Source organism: Meles meles, chromosome 3, assembly GCF_922984935.1.
Source record: "Meles meles chromosome 3, mMelMel3.1 paternal haplotype, whole genome shotgun sequence".
NCBI lineage: Eukaryota > Metazoa > Chordata > Mammalia > Carnivora > Mustelidae > Meles > Meles meles.
In genome coordinates this window covers 49294420-49310315 of record NC_060068.1, presented here as the reverse complement: position 1 = coordinate 49310315, position 15896 = coordinate 49294420, and the positions used below count along the sequence as shown (strand labels likewise).

Below are 15896 nucleotides of genomic sequence, written 5' to 3'. Positions count from 1 at the left end.
CGTGTATTTATATAGAGATCATATTTATAAATACCAAATGTGTCTATATATATGTATGTATTTATAAATATTAAATGTATGTATGCATCTAAATATATCTATGTCATAGATATATTTAGCATATATATGTATCTACATTTAGTATATATGTATCTATTTATATATATATCTATGACATATATACAGATAAATTTAGTATTTGTGTTTATTTTTATATATGACATATATTGCTTACCTTTCCTGTGAAGGAAAATGGAAACAGAACTATATGGCTAAAAGCCAGCAAGAGAATTTCTACAGGTGAAGAAACTTGGGACCCAAAGAGGTAGGGTGACTTGCTATGGACACTGTTATTTGGTGACAAAATCATGTCTAGAATCCACCCATGGCTCTGGCATTTCCACTATCTACACAGGATGCAAGCAGAAGGCAGCTTTATTTCTTTTTCCACAGTCGCTTCAAACCTGCTTTCTGGACTCCGTTTCTAAACCCTTGAATGGAAGGTCCCATAGCTCTCTCTGCCCCCTTTAAATTGCAAGAATAATCTTACTTGAGTATTTTAGAAGACTCTTGTTTACTGTTGAAATTACAAAATCTTATTGAATTTAAATTGACTCCTGGGAGCTCTCTTCCTAAGACGCAGGCCTGTGGGGTTAGGTGCTTCTGCCTTTCTTGCCCTACCTCTGACCCTGATCACACAGCAAAAAAGCAACAGAGCCAGAATTTGAACCTAGATAGTCTGGCTTTAGTTATTTCTCTTAACCTCTTCTCCTTGGTCTCCTATTACTGCCTGTTAATAGTCTCCCCACCAGCCCCTGATTGCTGGCAATCCACCCCTCCAGCCAACCCTGCTGGGCAAGGTCCCCTTAGAAATAACCCCACTTCTGGACTAGAGGAAACACACACCTTGGCCACACCCCTTCCATGGTGGGGAAGATTGCTCCCAACAAAGCCATCTCTCTCTTTTGAGCCACTGCTAGGCATGGGTAACTCTAGGCAAAGTCTTAGTGGGCGTCACTGTCCTGAGTCTCTCCAATTCCAGGGCATACAAGTCATACTATTCCAGCGGTTCCCCATGAAGGGATGCATATATTGCCGCACATCAGTGACTCTCAAGACACCACCAACTCTTCAACTCCAACCCCAGAGGTGAGCAATGGGCTAATACGGGCAGAACTGGTTACCCAATCATTTGACATGACCTGCTTAGGTAATCCCTTTAGAATTTAGAAGTACTTTGTATCGACTGTGTTTACCTTGGCATTGGGACTTTGACCAAATCTCTGAGACAAGAGGAATAAAGGTCACATTTTAAATCATGATACTGCCTCTGCTATCTGAAGATACTGAAAAGAAAGAAAAAAGATATATTAGGATTATTGGGGTAAATTAATATTGAGAATTGTTCAAAGGTGTCTTTTCTTAAGGATTCCTTTTAATAACGGGTTAAGAAAATAACCTTAAGTCCAGAATTGGATTTTAAATTTATTCAACTATCTATCAGTTGCTAAGACATTTCCAAGTTCTTACCCATTCATGCTTGAACACTCTAATGACAGAGAAATCACCTTCTTTTGAGACAGTTTGTTCCCATCTGGGGTTGCTTCCAAACCACCAGAGAGTCATTACATGAAACGCAAAACTGTCTCTTTAAGGTTTCTACCCCCTTGACCCTAATTTGAACACAGAGCAAGTCGAACCCCTTTCTCACAAGACAGACTTCCAAAACGTGAAGTCAGTGTCACTCCGCCTTCTGGTACTGCATTTTCTAACTACCCAGCGCCTTCAGCCACGCCCTTTATAACGGCTTCTACAATTCTTATTGTCTTGCTTGACTCCTTCTGGAACAGTCCCTGGCGTGCCTATGCCCCACTTGAGACAGAGCACCCAGACTTGAAGCAAGAGTGGTCCCACCAGTAGAAGAGGGGACATCTCTCTCCTTTGCCATGCACCACTTTGTGAATCATAAAACCTAAATTAACATTTAGTCTACTGACAGCCGTAGTACACAGCTGATTGATCCTATAGTCACTGCCAACTATATTCCCTCAAGTCTTTTCTAGATGTGCTACAGCTAAGGTATGACTTACCCCGTATATGTGTTGTTGTGAGGACGCAGGGAGTAGCCTTTACATATATTCGCTTTAAAATCATTCTTCAACCAGCCTAAGATTTTAGAACGCAGATTTGACCATTTAATTTATTCTAACTTATCATCTCAAATTTTATCAGAAAGCCTTCCACAACTTCATCCAAATCACGAATAAAAAGGATTAAAGAAAAAAGGCCAAAGACATCCCTAGAGACATCATTTGACATCATTCTAATAAATGGCATCACCTTGGTAGCTGATGAATTAATTATCGATGTACATTAACGACACTTACACCTCACTTCAGCCAGAGGTGTGTTATGAGAGACCTTGCCAAGCACCTTGCTCAAATTCAAATTTCTAGGTTCTCCACCCTTCCCAGCTCTGGACACTTTGCTAAAAAAGAAAGTCTGTTGTGATGGGCGTTAAGCCCATTCTGGTTTCTCATGAGTAAGTGATGCTGCTTAGGACTCACCAATCATTCATTTGACACTACAGAATTGAGACCACATTTATTATTATAGACCACAGTTTAGTGAAATAACTTCTTCTCCTTTTGAAAATTTCAAGGATCAGAATCCTCACACTTCGGACTTTCAGGCCTTCTGGGGCTCTCCATGATTTCTCACAGATCCCCGCAGACCCATGGGTGCTCACTTTCAAGTTGTCTCGGTAGGAAGGACTTAATTTATTCAGCTGAGAGACTTCCTATCTCTAATGGAGCAGCTGGAAATTCTCTTTCAGAGGCTAAAACAAATATTAACATTAATATCACTAAAGCCACTCATTAGAATCCCAGGTTTTGGATTTTGAGCTGTTTGAGCTATTCTCTCTGCCCCTCAGGAGCACCTGTCTTACCAAACACCCCCCAGTGCTGCTCTCCACTCCCCCAAAAAAAGACTCTAGCACCGTGAAAGAGCACAGTTACTGATATGGAAACAGATGTCTCTAAAAATACCCTTGGAAATGTATGGACATGAAACACAAGCCATATATATTTAGTCATAAAAATAAAAAATCATACATTTTTATCTAGCAGCTATTTATTCCCAGATATGTGACTAAGCACTGCAATCAAGTCCTACCTGACTTAAAAAAAAAAAAATGTAGACAGATTGAGCTGTCTAACCCACAAAAAAAAAAAGTGTCTATGAATAATTCAACCCCAGTTGCCATGTATATTTCCTGGCAGACTGGCTCCTGACTAAAGCACCAGCTTTATTTATCTGATTGGCTTAGGACCTACAGTTCTGTGGCACAGAGAATCTTAGCACTCAAAGAGGCTTCATTCTTGTCTGGACTGGAATCCAGAAGATGTTCTTTTTTTTTTTTTTTTTTTAAAGATTTTATTTATTTATTTGACACAGAGAGAGATCACAAGTAGGCAGAGAGGCAGGCAGAGAGAGGGGAGGAAGCAGGCTCCCTGCGGAGCAGAGAGCCCGATGCGGGGCTCGATCCCAGGACCCTGAGATCATGACCTGAGCCGAAGGCAGCGGCTTAATCCACTGAGCCACCCAGGCGCCCCCAGAAGATGTTCTTTTGGGTTCCTCAAAGTTACATATTAAGACAGGTCTTTCCTGTGCAACATGACCAAAAAAATTTTTTTTAAATCAAAGCCTCACTTCTGAAAAACTAGTTTAAAGCCAGGTTTACAAAACACCTAGAAAGATGGAGTGAGTCTACTCAAATGCGGATATTCAATTCCTAAATTTCATTGCAGTTAAAGCACAACTGTGCAGTTGAGTGACGATTCTGTGCTTGGCTTATACTGCCACCTGGTGGCATTTTGCTAGTACTAAATCAGACCCATAAAGGAATTTCAATTAGTATTCAGTTAGCAGTTTTCGGTAACACTGTCATCGACAAGACAGAGTTTTCTATAAAATGGTGGTGCAGAGAAAATTTTACATGTCTTTGTCAACCAAGTTAGGAGAAACCACATCTTACTCAAACACACTATTTATGAACACATTAAGCATTACTAATGAGTATACTCACAATGAAAAATCTACGAAAAATATGTAAGTCCAATCAAAACTCCCAAAATAAGAAAAAATTAAAGAGACAACTCCTCTCTAAATATAGGCATTCCTAGCTTTTAGTTTAAAAAAAAAGTCACATAAATACCAGAAAAACAAATTGGAAATTTAGGGGTCAAAGAGCATTATTAGAAATCAGTAGTGTTACAAAAATATTTTTCATAGAATTTCTTAAGGCCCAAATATTTCTTGGTATATTTTATAATTCAGGTTTCTCTTTTGTAAAATATCTCTTTTTACCCTTGATTCTACTGGATTTTCAGTGTTCACATGGATTAACATGAATTATTTTATTATTACAGATTGTATTTGTTACAGTTATATTTATTAAAAGAATTTAGACAATTTAAAACATGGAATTTCTCTTTAATTACTAAAGATAGAGAAATTTTAAATTTTGCCAAATTAAGTTTATCTATTATTTCCATATCCCTTCCATGTATTTATTTATTTTATTTTTTTTTTTTTTAAAGAAAAGGGTGGAATTTAATCTTTATTTACAGACACTGCAAGAGAGGAGATTCCACATAGAATTAAGAAGCCCACTGGGAGGAGGAGCTTCATACAGTTTGTACAGTTTGGAACTGGTCAAGTAGAGTTTTGTTGTAAAAAGTGCTACAATAACAAAACACATTTAAAAAAGAGTTCTTAGTAGAGAAACAGTAAGACAAACTTCTACCAAACAGAGCACACCACAAACAACTTCCTGCGTCGGCTGTACAAGCTAAAAGTTAAAGGTCCCAGTGGTGCCATCCTGAACCTGGAACGTATAGCCTTCAGAGGGAGTTTCTGGCACAACATTCTGATCTTCCTCTTCCTCTACAGAGAAACACTTCTCAATCAAGTTTAATGCAGCTTTGTACACAGACTCATTTTCATGGTTTTGTAGAGCCTCGATTTTGTCCAAACCTCCACATTCTTCGATCATTATACTAAGTTTCTCAGTTTCACCTAATTTCTCAGCAGCCTGAAAGATATTGGAAATGGCATCCAGAATGACCAGAATAATTTTGGTATCCTTCGCAGTTAAGAGGTTCATCAATGGTTCTATTATGCCACAATGGACGAGGTATACAATCTGTTCAACTGTCCCACCACTTGTATAGTTGGTCACAGCCCAGACAGCTTCCTTTTGTGTCTTAAAGTCTGCCTTAGAGAGAACACCAACGAGGAATGGGACTAATCCATGATTCACAACTTGCTGAATCTGGTCCTGGCGGCCAGCTGTGATGTTTGACATTGTCCACGTGGCTTCCTTCTGAATATTAGTTTTGGGGTTTGTTAGCAGGCTGGGAAAGACAGCAAGCGCTCCGGCATCTATTACAACCTGAGTCTGTTCATCTGTCCCAGTAACAATATTTCCTATGGCTCTTAGCGCAGGAGTCACAATGGGCAATTCAGTAGCTCCTAGAAGCTTTACAAGCTGGGGCACAACTCCTGTTTTCACAACCATCTCAATCCGTTCATTTGGACCATCCTTCAGGTAGGAGATGGCCCAGCAGGTATCTGCCAGGACCTCTGGATCGTCGTGATGCAGGAGACAAACTAAGGTAGGAAGAATCTGCTCCACGGCATCTAGCGGGGGTGCGGGGTTCTTGTTGCGACAAAGGTTTGAAAGTGTCCAAGTAAGGTTCCGTAAGTAGCCACATGCTAACGATGACATATCGGGAACCGCAAGGAGAGCCAGAAGTGGTTCAACTGCACCATACTTGATAACCAAGTCTCGAAAAACTGAACTGTCACCTGCAATGTTTCCTAGAGCCCACACAGCCTGTTCGCTGATGTGGGCGTGGGAAGATGCCAACAGGGAAATGACTGCTGCGATAGCCTCCATCCACCACAGACTTGGTCTGTTCTGATGTCCCGGAAGCAATGTTAGTGAGAGCCCAAGCGGATTCAAACTGAACGGGACTACAATCGGTTCTGCCCAAAAAGGACACAAATTTTGGAATTAAACCAGCCCGGATTATGTTGTCTATGGGAGGCTGCTTTTCCCGAGAAAGCAGTTTCCTAGCAGCTTGAGTAGCCTGGAGCTGGCTTTCCAAATTGTTGCTATTCATGCCCTTGACAATGTCATCAACAGACCAATTTACAGTGCCCTGGTTGTCGCGGTTTTCCTGCAGTGGAGAGGTAGCATCATCGGGAAACGAGCTTACGTTTCTCCTTTTCAGCATCTGGTCATCCTTCTTAGCTTTCCTCAGCTCCACATTAACTTCTATTCGACGCCGCCTCATTTCTGTACTGTCTTTCCCCTTGTTCTTGAATCTATTAAGGCGGGCAGCTGGTGAATTAGCATTCTCGTTGGTGGACATGGTTATGAGACAAAGGGAGAAAGCTACACGGCCGGCTCAGGCTTCCATGGGAGGCGGTCCGGGACGCGCACGCTGCAGGTCAGCTGCCCTCAAAACGTCCACCACGGATCACCCCAAAGACGGTGTCCCATGTATTTATTTTTAAAATAAAATTTATTTATATTATTTTGAGAGGTAATGCTTTCTAATGATCAGAGTCAGATAAATCACTCTACTGCCTCATCATTCACTGTGACCAGCTGCTTGCCACCTTCCAGAAATAGCCATTGATTTTCCAGTTTGGTAAGCCCTTTCAACAATCAAGCATTTTTACTTAGCTTTTCTATTATTGGACTTTTCTTTCATTTAATTCTTTAAACTACATAGGCCTTATTTTGCTTTACATCAATTAAAACTTTTTTTTTCCCCCAAAATGACAAATCACTCTTGCCAGCAACATGTGTGGGTTAAGCCTACACTTCTCTGTTAATTTGGGAAGTTTGCTTTAAGACATACCAAGATTTAACAAGTACTCAGAACTATTATGAGTTCTATCTTTCCTTCAAATGATAGATGAGTACCCATGTCATTACCATACCGACCTAATTCTCCTATAGAGTTTAAAATATGGCTTAATATTTAATATTAGAACATATTTAATATTTAATATTAAGGAAGGAATTAATCATCCACCATTACTATTCTTTTTCTAAACTACTCTAGCTATTCTCGTCAGTTTTTTATTCCAAATAAGAACTTCAGAATAGTTTTGTTAGGGTCCCCCCAAATTTGACCAAGTTACTTTTAAAAAAAGACTTAGTGAGAATTGCTCTAAATTAGGAATTATTTGGGGAAGAATTATTACCTTTACATATAGGTTATTAGTAGAAAAATCAGGATTAGTGATAAGCTCTTCTGATGTTCTTAAGCTGGATGGTTTTTTCAAGGAACAAATTGACGAAGAAACTCAAAAGGTGTTTTGTGCCTGCAATATGGCAGGAGAGATATGCAGAGAAACCCCCTCATTCAGAATAATTTAAAATGCTGGGTAAAGTATTATTTTTCTTTTTTTTTAGTTTCAGGATAGAGTTTAGTGACTTATCAGTTGCACGTAATACCCAGTGCTCATTATATCAAATGCCCTCCTAAATGTCCATCACCAAGTAACCCCATCCCCTCACCCACCTCCCCTCCAGCAACCCCCAGCTTGTTCCCTATATTTAAGAGTCTCTATGGCTTCCTTCTCTCTGTTTTTATCTTATTTTATTTTTCCTTCTCTTTACCTATGTTCATGTTTTTTTTTCTTAAATTCCACATATGAGTGAAATCATACAGTATTTGTCTTTCCCTTATTGACTTATTTCACTTAGCATAATACCCTCTAGTTCCACCCATATAGTTGCAAATGGCAAGATTTCATTCTTTTGGATGGCTAAGTAATATTCCAGTGTGTGTGTGTGTGTGTGTGTGTGTGTGTGTGTGTGTGTACCACATCCTTATCCATTCATCTGTCAGTGGACATCTGGGCTTTTTCATATTTTAGCAATTGTGGACATTGCTTCCATAAACATTGGGGTGCATGTGCTCCTTTGAATCACTATGTTTGTATACTTTTGACAAAGAACTAGTAGTACATTTGGTGGATCATAGGGTAGTTCTATTTTAACATTTTGAGGAACCTCCATACTGTTTTCCAGAGTGGCTACACCAGCCTTGGATAAAGTATTTTTAAATATCATTCTAAAAGAATGGCTGAGTTGGTTGAAAAAAGGGAAGTCTTCAAGTCCACAAGTAAAAGATAGCATGAATCCAAAGAAGTTCTGGAGCTGGCATTTGGTGGGGACATTTATCTATCCTTAGGACTTAGGCTTCATAGAGCCATATGGGAGATAAATGATAAGACATTAAGCCTGGGCAAGGTGGGAAACAGAACTTCCCATGCATGACCCATGCGTAAGGTTATGTACCATCGAAAGCAACATCCTTAGTAAGTGAATTATGTTACAGGGGTGGGGGGAGTATTCACCCTATAGAGACAATCAGTAGAGATAATAGGCTAAGTATTATCAAGAAGGATAAAATGGGATGTGGGGGGGAGTTTCCCTTGAAAATTATTAACACAAGTCTCTGCTCATGTACGATAGGGTACATTCTATCTTATGTGGTATGGCTAGGAGAGTCCGAGAGTGTTTCCAGGTTAGCAGTACCCTAAATACCCACCAATAACAAACATATCATCCTTTCTAGAAGAACAGACCCAAATGGCTACAACTTTAAAAAAAAAAAATCACAAACCTATGAGAAAATGAACAAGTGATAATGAGTTGAAACAGAGTTAGACTATGCAAATTTTTTACCTACAGAATATCAAATGAGTATGTTTAATACATTTCGAGAAATAAGAGTGTACATTGCAAAGGAACAAAAAAAAATCACAAATAACCTTTATCTCTGAAAAAGAACCAAAAAGAAATTCCAAAAAAAAATTTCTAATAACTGACATTAGAAATTCAATGTCTGGATCTGGTTTAAGATGACAATATAAAGAGGCTCTTGATCTCACATCCTCCCATGAACGCACCAAACCTACAGCTACATACAGAATGCGTGCCTCTGAAAGAAATCCAGAAACTACCTGAGTGGCTCCCACACAGTAAATGACAAATGACAAAGGACTCACATCAAACTGGATAGGAGAGGCTAATAATCTCCCCATAAACCCCACCCCTGGTGCAGCAACACACAGCCAGCCTGGAACTTTCAACTCCAAAATTCTCACTGAGGAATGAAAGGTTTAGATTTTACATGTGGTACCCCAACTTTTAAAACCTCCACCTGAGAAATGGATGCCCAAAACACCTATTTTTAAAAGCCAATGGGGATTGCATACATGAGACCAACAGAGCTATAGAAAACTAAGAGAGACTTCTTTTTTTTTTTTTTAAAGATTTTATTTATTTATTTGACAGACAGAGATCACAAGCAGGCAGAGAGGCAGGCAGAGAGAGGAAGGGAAGCAGGCTCCCTGCTGAGCAGAGAGCCCGATGCGGGGCTTGATCCCAGGACCCTGGGATCATGACCTGAGCTGAAGGCAGAGGCTTTAACCCACTGAGCCACCCAGGCGCCCCTAAGAGAGACTTCTTAAAGTGCTGGTAAGAACTCACCATAGCAAACTCCTGAGGGCCTAACACAGACCCAGAGAACATGCCCAGTCTTTCTGTGAAAGACGCCTTTTTGTATATTTTAATAGAGACAGCCTGCATGGTAAATAAGCTTCTAATTTAGCACACAAACGAGTTGACTACTGTATTCTCCAGAGACCAGGGAGGCTGGTAGACAGCACTTTGTGCTCTCCTGCTGCCTCACTCCAGGTTGCCGATATTTCCAGGAACAGAGCTTATATACATATCTGGGGGTCCCAGTTTTTGTGGCTGCCATCCAAATAATACCCCTTCATCACCTGGCTCTGGTGGCAAGTAGGGCTTACATTTGCAGGTTCCACAAAACTGTAATAGTTCTTGGCCAGCTATACCCTCAGGGCACAGTGCTAATGAGGCCACAGACAGAAATGCCCATACCCCAGTCTTCCCCTGATACAGGTACATTTGCATACTTTAAAAACTGTTGCCCAGAGGTCCAGTGGCCTATAAGCCTGAATCTAGGTGCTGACTGAGATCTTCCCCTTTGGGACACTGACAAGTTCTGACACATCTTCAATATTGGGAGCCACTAAGAACAAACAAGACTGCTTAGACAACCACAAAGATTTGATAGAAGGCCAATAGCTAGGGCAGGGTTGAACAATAATGTTCATCTCCCACACAAGACAGCTAGGAGTTGTGGCTATTTTACCTAAGGCATAGAAACCAGCACAGAGAGTCAAGAAAAATGAAGAAACAGAAGAAGAAGAACAAAACATCAGAAAAAGATGTAATGAAATAAAAATAAGTGATAAACCTCACAAAGAGTTCAAATATTCAAATAAGGGTCATAAAAATGCTCGCTGAAGTAAGAAGAACAATGCATGAAAAAGTGAGAATTTTAACAAAGAGTTAGAAAATATAAGAAAGTACCATACAGAAATCACAGAGCTAAGGAACACAGAATCTGAACTGAAAAATTCAGTTGAGGGGTTTGACAGCAGACTCGATGCAGTGGCAGAAAGGATCAATTGCTTAAAGACAGAGTAGTGGAATTCATCCAATCAGTGGAGCAAAAGGAAAAAGGATAAAGACAGCTTAAGAGACTTAGGGGACATCATTAATCAGACTGATATTTGCATGAAAGGAGATCCAAAAGGAGGAGAGAGAAAGGGACAGAAAACTTATTTAAAGAAATAATGGCTGAAAACTTCCTATCCTAAACAAACAAAAACTCAAAACAACACAAACAAGCAAACAAACGAACAAACTTCCCTATCCTAGGGAAGGAAAAAGACATTCAGATCCAGGAATCCCAGAGACATCCAATAAAATGAGCCCAAGAAGACCTATGCCAAGACACATAATTAAAGTGTCTAAAGTTAAAACTAAGAAGAGAATGTTAAAAGCAGCAAGGGAAAAACAAGAAAATACAAGTTAAATACAAGGAAACCCCTATGAGACTATTAGCAGGAAATCTGCAGCACAGAAAAGAATGGCACAACATATTCAAAGTGTTTAAGGAAAAAACCACCAACCAAAAATGCTCTATCTAGCAAAGTTGTCCTTCAGAACTGAAGGAGAGATAAAGAGTTATTCAGATAAGCAAAAGCTTAAGAAGTTCATCACCACCACACTGGCCTTAGAAGAATTGTTAAGGTGACTTCCTTAAGCTGAAATGAAAGGGCACTAATTAGCAACAGGCAAACATTCGAAAGTATAAATCTCACCAGTAAAGGTAATTACATAGCTAAACTCAGAATAATCTAGTAATGGTGATGGGTTTATCATTTACAAATCTAGCATGAAGTTAAAAGACAAAAGTAGTTTAAAAAAACTGTAACTATAATAATTTGTTAATGGATATATATGTAAAACAGATACAAATTGTGACATCAAAAATATAAAGTATGAGAGAGGGAAGTAAAAATGTAGTTTTTGAATGCATTTAAACTTAATTGTTATCAGCTTAAAATAGACTGTTATAACTCTAGGATGTTTTCCATAAGCCTCATGGTAACCACAAAACAAAAGCCTACAGTAAATACTCAAAAGATACAGAGAAGGGAATCTAAGCATACCATTACAGAAAAGTATCAAATTACAAAGGAAGAAAGCAAGAAAAGAACAAAAGAATAAAAAAACTGTAAAATAGTCAGATAGCAATGAACAAACTGGCATTAAGTCCATACCTACCAATATTTACTTTAAATGTTAATGGACTAAATTATCCAATCAAAAGATAAAACATAATTGAACAGACCTAAAAAAATAAGACCCAGGGTACATGGCTGGCTCAGTTGGTAGAGTATGCAACTTTTTTTTTTTTAAGATTTTATTTATTTATTTGTCATAGAGATGAAAGAGAGAGTACAAGCAGAGGGAGCAGCAGACAGAGGAAGAAGCAGGGTCCCTGCTGAGCAAGGAGCCTGATGCAGGACTCAATCCCAGGACCCTGGGATCATGACCTGATCCAAAGGCAGCCACTTAACCAACTGAGCCTCCCAGGCATCCCAAGTGTGCAACTCCTGATCTTGGGGTTGTAAGTTCAGGTCCCACACTGGGTATAGAGATTACTTAAAAATAAAATTAATAATAATAATAACAATAAGAAGAAGAAGACCTAAAAGTATGTTGCCTATAAGAAACTCACTTCACTTTTAAGAACACACATAGACTGAAAGTAAAGGGATAGAAAAAGATACTCCTTAACCTGGAGAAGAAAAGAAAATAAAGGTTGATATAGGAGACAAAACAAACTTTAAGACAAAGACTAATAAGAGACAAAAAAAGGCCATGATATGATGATAGAGTGGTGAATGCAAGAAAAGGATATGACAGTTGTAAATATTTGTGGACCCGACATAGGAGACCTAAGATATATAAAAAAATACAAACATAAATAAAGGGGGTAATAGAGAGCAAACAATAATAGTAGGAGACTTCAATATCTCATTTTTATCAATGAATAGATAGTACAGACAGAAAATCAATAATGAAACACTGGACTTAAACTACACATTAGACCAGAGGAACTTAACAGACATTTACAGAACCATTCCATCAAAAAGCAGTAGAATACACATTCTTCTCAAGCACACATGAAATGTTCTCCAGGACAGACCATATGTCAGGCCACAAAATAAGTCTTAATAAATTTAGAAGACTGAAATCATATCAAGCATCTTTTCCAACTCCAGTGGTATGAAACTAGCAATCAATTTTAAGAAGAAAACTGGAAAACTCATAACTATGTAGAGATTAAACAACATGTTACTGAATAACCAATGGTCAAAGAAGAAACTAAAAGATAAATGAAAAATATCTTCATATAAGGGCACCTGGATGGCCCAGTCAGTGAAGTGTCCAACTCTTGATTTTAGCTCAGGTCATCATCTCAAGGTTGTGAGATCGTGCCCCACACTGGGGTCCACGCTGAACATGCAGCCTACTTAAGATTCTCCCCTCTCCCTCTGCCCCTCCCCTCTGGCTCATGTGCTCTCTCTCACCATATATATATATACACACACACACACACACGCACGCACACATACACACACACACATTTTTTTTTCCAGACAAATGAAAGTGGAAATATAACAACCAAAATCGATGGGATTCAGCAAAAGCAGAATTAAGAGTGAAGTTCATAGCAGTAAGTGCCTACAGTAAGAAATGAAAAAAATCTCAAATAAACAACCTAATTTTATACCTTAAGGAACTAAAAAAAGAATAAATGAAGCCCAAACTTGGTAGAAAAAAAGGACATAAAGATCAGAGCAAAAAATAAATGAAATGGAGATTAAAAAGACGGTAGAAAAGATCAAAGGACTAAGAACTAGTTCTTTGAAAAGACAAATAAAATAGGCAAACCCTTAGCTAGACTCAACAGGAAAAAAAATAATAAAAGAAGATTCAAATAAAATTAAAAATGAAAAAGATGTTGTCACAACTAATAAACAGAAATGCAAAGGATCATAAGAGACTACTATGAACAAATATAAACCAAAAAATTGGGCAACCTAGAAGAAAAGATAAATTCCTAGCAACATATAACCTACCGGACTGAATCATGAAGAAATAGGAAATCTGAACAGACCAATACTAATAAAGAGATTGAATTAGTAGTCAAAAACCTCTTAACAAACAGAAGTCCAGGGGCGCCTGGGTGGCTCAGTGGTTAGGGCCTCTGCCTTCGGCTCAGGTCATGGTCCGGGGTCCTGGGATCAAGGCCCGCATCAGGTTCTCTGCTCAGCAGGGGGCCTGCCTCTTCCTCTCTCTCTGCCTGACTCTCTGCTTGCTTGTAATCTCTGTCTGTCAAATAAATAAATAAAAATCTTAAAAAAAAAAAAAAGTGCAGATGAGCACTGGGTGTTATACACAACTAATGAATCGCTAAACACTGTATCAGAAACAAATGTTGTATTATAATGTTGGCTAATTGAACATAATAAATAAGTTAATGAATGAATGAATGAAAAAACAAAAGTCCAGGGCCACATAACTTTACTGGTGAATTTTACCAAACATTTAAAGAGGAATTAATACCAATCCTTCTTAAACTCCTCCAAAAAAATAGAAAATGAAGGAGGACTTCCAAACTCATTTTATGACACCAGCCATTACCTCGATACCAAAACCAGAAAGGGGCACTATAAGAAAAGAAAATTACAGGCTAATATCCCTGATGAACATAGATGAAAAAATTCTAAAAAAAAATACTAGCAAACCGAACTCAACAGCACATTAGAAGGACCATACACCATGATCAGGTGGGATTTATTCCAGGGATGTGAGGATGGTTCAATATCCACAAATCAATCAATATGATATACAACATTAACAAAATGAAGGATAGAAATTGTAGGATCATCTCAAAGGATGCAGAAAAAGCATCTGATAAAATTCAACAGCGATTCATGATAAAACTCTCAAAGCGGCAATAGAGGGAACATATCTCAACATAATGACATGATATGCCATATAGGCCACATATGACAAGCCCATAGCTAACATCATATTTAGCAGTGAAAAACTGAAAGCCCCTCCTCTTGGAAGAGGACCAGGATGCCCATTCTTGCCACTTTCATTTAACAGAGTACTGGAAGTCATCACTCGATCAATTAGGCAAGAAAAATAGAAGGCATCCAAGTCAAAATAGAAGTAAAACTGTCTCTACTTGCAGATGACATAATATATATGAAAAAACTCTAAAGACCACCAAGAAACTTAGAACTAATAAATTCAGTAAGCCTGCAAGATACAAAATCATTATACAAAAATCAGTTGTGTTTCTATACATAAAACTAACGAAAAGAGAAATTAAAAAAACAATCACACTAGGGCACCTGGATGGCTCAGATGGGTCAGTGTCTGTCTTCAGCTCAGGTGATGATCTCCAAGTCCTGGGATCAAGTCCCATGTTGGGTTCCCCCCTCAGAAGAGAGAATACCTCTACCTCTGCCTCTGCCTGCTGCTTGTGCTCTCTCTCTCAAATGAATAAATAAAATATTTTTAAAAAGAGAGAGAGAAAAAAATCACATTTACAATTGCATCAAAAAGAAGAAAATACCTAGGAATACACTTAACCAAGGAAGTGACAGACCTGTACACTGAAAACTGTAAGACAATGATAAAGGAAATTGAAGAAGACACAAATAAGTGGAAAGATATTCAGTGCTCACAGATTAGAAGAATTAACATTGTTAAATGTCCATATCACCCAAAATAACCTACAGATTCAATACAACTCCCAGCAGAATTCCAAGGGCAGTTTTCACAGAAATAGAACAAATAAACCTAAAATTTTTTTGAATCCACAAATGACCCCAAATAGCCAAAGCAATCTTGAGAAAGAACAAACTTTATGTCATTAAAGTGACTCTTGGTCTCCCTTCAGGACTGGGGCCGCTTGCCAGAGGAACCAACCATGCGACTAGAGAACTGGAATTTTCAGCCCTACCCACCCACCCCCATCTCTGGAGAAGTGGGAGGGATTGGAAATGTTGTTCAATCACCAATAACCATTGCTTTAACCAATCATGTCCGTGTAGTGGGATCTCCATAAAAATTCCTCAACAAGGGGCGCCTGGGTGACTCAGTGGGTTAAAGCCTCTGCCTTTCGCTCAGGTCATGATCCCAGGGTCCTGGGATCGAGCCCCGCATCGGGCTCTCTGCTTGGCGGGGAGCCTGCTTCCTCCTCTCTCTCTCTCTGCCTACCTCTCTCCCTACTTGTGATCTCTGTCAAAAAAATAAAATTAAATAAAAAAAAAAAATTCCTCAACAAGGAGGTTCAGAGAGCTTATAGGTAAGTTAACATATCCAAGTACTGGGA

At 38.8% G+C, this 15896-nt stretch overlaps 1 pseudogene; it reads right to left on the bottom strand.

The window, feature by feature from the left end:
* Positions 1 to 4719: 4719 nt before the first annotated feature.
* On the bottom strand, positions 4720 to 6509 carry LOC123938591 (annotated as a pseudogene).
* Positions 6510 to 15896: the final 9387 nt, after the last annotated feature.